Here is a 3,787-nt window from a genome sequence, read left to right on the forward strand (position 1 = left end):
TTATGTGTTAACACAAAATAGCAAGAGTAAAAAAAAGATAACAAAAAGTATAGTACCAATTATGTATATAATATTTGATAATAATAAAACACTACGTTACTTGTTTATATATTTACTATACTATACTTTTAGTCATTACTCTTTCTACCTATTTTTGAAAAGTTAACAGTAAAACAGCCTCAGGCAGGTCTTTAAAGAGGAATTCCAGAAGAAGGCCTTGTCCTCATAGGAGATGACAGCTTCATGCGTGTCACTGCCCTGAAGACCATCCAGCAGGACAAGACGTGGAGGTGGGAGACAGTCATGTTGATGACCCTAGCCCTGGGTAGGCCTAGGCTCATGTGTGTGTGTGTCTTTGTTTTCACCATAAGAGTTTAAAAAGTTTAAAAAATTATTTTAGACCGGGCTCGGTGGCTCAGCCTGTCATCCTAGCACTTTGGAAGGCCAAGGCAGGTGGATTGTCTGAAACCCTGGGTTTGAGACCAGCGGGCAACTTGGCAAGACCTCGTCCCTACAATAAATAAAAAATTAGCCGGGCATGGCAGTGCATGCCTGTAGTTCTGGCTCCTTGGAAGGCTGAGATGGAAGGATCGCCGGAGCCCAGCAGGTCGACACTGTGGTGGCCGGGAGCATGCCACTGCACTCTAGCCTGGGTGACAGAGTGAGACTCCGACTAAAAAAAAAATTATTTTAATAGGGAAAATTATATAGGTGAGGACATAAAAATAATATTATTGAATAGTTGCACAATGTGTTTGTGTTTTAAGCTGTGTTAATAAAAAAGTTAAAGTGTTTAAAAAAAAAAAACACTAAAAAAGTTTATAAAGTAGAAAAGTTAGGCCAGGCCCGGTGGCTCAGTCTGTAATCCCAACACTTTGGGAGGCTGAGGCAAATGGATTGCCTGAGCCCACTGGTTCGAGACCTGCCCCAGCAACTTGGTGAGACCTCGTCACTACAATAAATAGAAAATTAACTGGGTGTGGTAGTGCGTACCTGTAGTTCCAGCTTCTTGGAAGGCTGAGGCTGAAGGATCGCTGGAGCCCAGCAAGTAGAGGCTGCGGTGACCGGGAGCGCAGTGTGAGTGACAGAGTGAGACTCCAACTCAAAAAGCAAAAGACAAAAAACAACAAGAAAACAGTTACCAGAAGCTAAAGTTAGTGTATTATTGAAGGAAAAAAATACCTTTTTACAATTTAGTGTAGCCTAAGTGTACAGTGTTTATAAAGTATACAGGAGTGTACAGAATGTCCCAGGCCTTCACGTTCACTCACCTCTCACTCACTGACTCACCAAAGCAACTTCCAGTCTTGCAAGATTCATTCATGGGAAGTGCCCTACATGGGTGTACTATTTCTTATATTTTATGCCATATCTTTATTGTACCTTTTCTTTCTTTCTTTTTGAGTTGGAGTCTCACTCTGTCGTCCGCGCTGGAGTGCAGTGGCACGCTCATGGCCACCCCAGCGTCGACCCGCCAGGCTCAGATGATCCTTTCACCTCAGCCTTCCAAGTAGCTGGAACTACAGGCACGCACTACCACATCCGGCTAATTTTTGATTTGTTGTAGAGACAAGGTCTCGCCAAGTTGCCTGGGTTGGTCTTGAACCTGTGGGCTCAGACAATCCTCTCACCTCAGCTCCCCAAAGTGCTGGGATGACAAGCTTGAGCCACTGCGCCTGGCCTATTGTACCTTTTCTAAGTATAGATGTATAGTCAAGTGCCACATAATGCCATTTCAGTCAATTATGAACCACGATGTGGCAGTGGTTCCATAGGATCATAACAACATATTTTGACTACACCTTTTCTATGTGTAGGTGGGTTTAGACACACAAATACTTACCACTGTCTTACAAAACCCTGCCGCATTCAGTAGAGTAACATGCTGTCAGGTCTGTAGTCTAGGAACAATAATAGAGCCTAGGTGTGTAGGAAGCTATTCCATCTAGGTCTGTGGAAGTACCCTCTATGATGTTCACGTAATAATTAAGTTGCCTAACAATGCATTTCTTGGAACATACCCCCTTGTGAAGCCGTGCATGACTACATATCCAAAATTTCTCCTGAGCCATAGCCCTTAATTCTCAATTACCCACTAGGCTTCTGTGCCTGGATATCCCATAGGCATCTCTCACACAGCAAGGCCTTAATCACACTCATTTTTTTGGTATGTCTGGGAAAGGTTTTTATTTTTGGTTGAAGTTTCTGTTTGTGAAATATTTTTCTTGGGTATAGAGTGCTTTGTTGACTGTATCTTTTTTTAAATTTATTTTTAAATTGATAAATAAAATTGTACATATTTACAGTATGCCACATGATGTTTGGATACAAGTACACTTGTGAAAGATCACATTGTTTTCACATCCTGACCCTGTCTGTGGCACCCCCTTCCGCCCAACTCTCATCCCTCTCACTCTCTACGGTCCAGGGACCCACTGAGTTTATCCAGTTCTTTCTCGCCCATCCTAGCCTCTCTACCTCAGCTAACTTTGCCCAGTTTGGCCCTGTCACTTCACACCTGAATGACACCCCTATTTGTTCGCCTTCTTTTCTCAACCACTTGGGCCCGGCAGATGCAGAGTGATTACATGGTAACAATTTCTCTCCCATTTCTGCTACCTGTACTCACTCCAGGGATCATCCTAAAAGTCATAGGCTGTACATGCCACGTTTCCCCTGACTTTCCCTACAGGTCACTCCCCGTCTCCTGACTCAACCTAAATGTGAGTCCTTCTAGCAGGACGCACAAAGCACTGTGCCCATCTCCAAGCATCTCCCACCCACTGGAAATGCACCTCTACTGCTCCATGTGAGACAACTCACAGGTCCGTTAACCTTCAGGGCCCTCTTGTCCCTCTCTATTCCTCTGGTCCAATTAACATCCAATAAAGTACCATCTTTAAGTGCACATATAGATGGACTTGGCAAGTGCATACAGCCATGTGGGCACCACCCCAACCGATATGTGGAACAATTCCATCATCTCAGGAAGTTCCCTTGTTTCCTCGCCAGTCAATCCTCCCACCCTCGTAAGATGGTAACAATTCTAGTTTCCATCACCATGCATTAGCTTTTCCGTGTGTCTAGATTCTTTTGCTTGGCATTATGTCTACCAGATTCACCCAGGTTGTTCTGTATGCCAGACGTTCATTCCTTTTTATTGCTGAGCAGTATCCATTGTTTAAATATCTTACAATTTATTTATGCATCGGTGAACAGTTGAGTTGCTCCTAGTTTAGGGTTTTTATGAATAAAACTGAAATGAACGTTCTTATACAATCTTTTTTTGTGGACATAGGTTTTGTGTGTGTGTTTCATAAATATCCAGAAGGGGGATTAGTATGGTTGATTTAAGACTGCCTATTGTTTCTCCAACCACATGTCCACACACTCAGCAACATTTAGTACTGTTGGTATTTTTTGAATTACTCTAGAGCATGTTAAGTGGTGTTTCCTTATGGTTCTTTAAGTTTCACTTTCTTTCCAACTAATGATGCTGAACATCTTTTTAATGTAATTATTGGCCTTTTGTATATCCTCTTTTGGGAAATACTCCATCCATATTTTTACCCATTTTAAAAAACTGGGTTGTTCTTTTTAATTATTCATTTCAGAGAGTTATTTATATATTCTGAATTCAAGTTCCTTACCAGGCATATAACTTTTTCCAGGCTTTGGCTCACTTTTTTCATTTTCTTAGTGATTTTTTTGTAGAGTAGACCATTGGAACCTATCATCTTTCTTTATGACTTTTGGTTTGTGCAAGGTTCTCTTTTTTTTTTTTTTT

This window comes from Carlito syrichta, unplaced genomic scaffold (genome assembly GCF_000164805.1).
Source record: "Carlito syrichta isolate Samal-C Ts95f unplaced genomic scaffold, Tarsius_syrichta-2.0.1 Scaffold309781, whole genome shotgun sequence".
NCBI classification, from domain to species: Eukaryota; Metazoa; Chordata; class Mammalia; order Primates; family Tarsiidae; genus Carlito; species Carlito syrichta.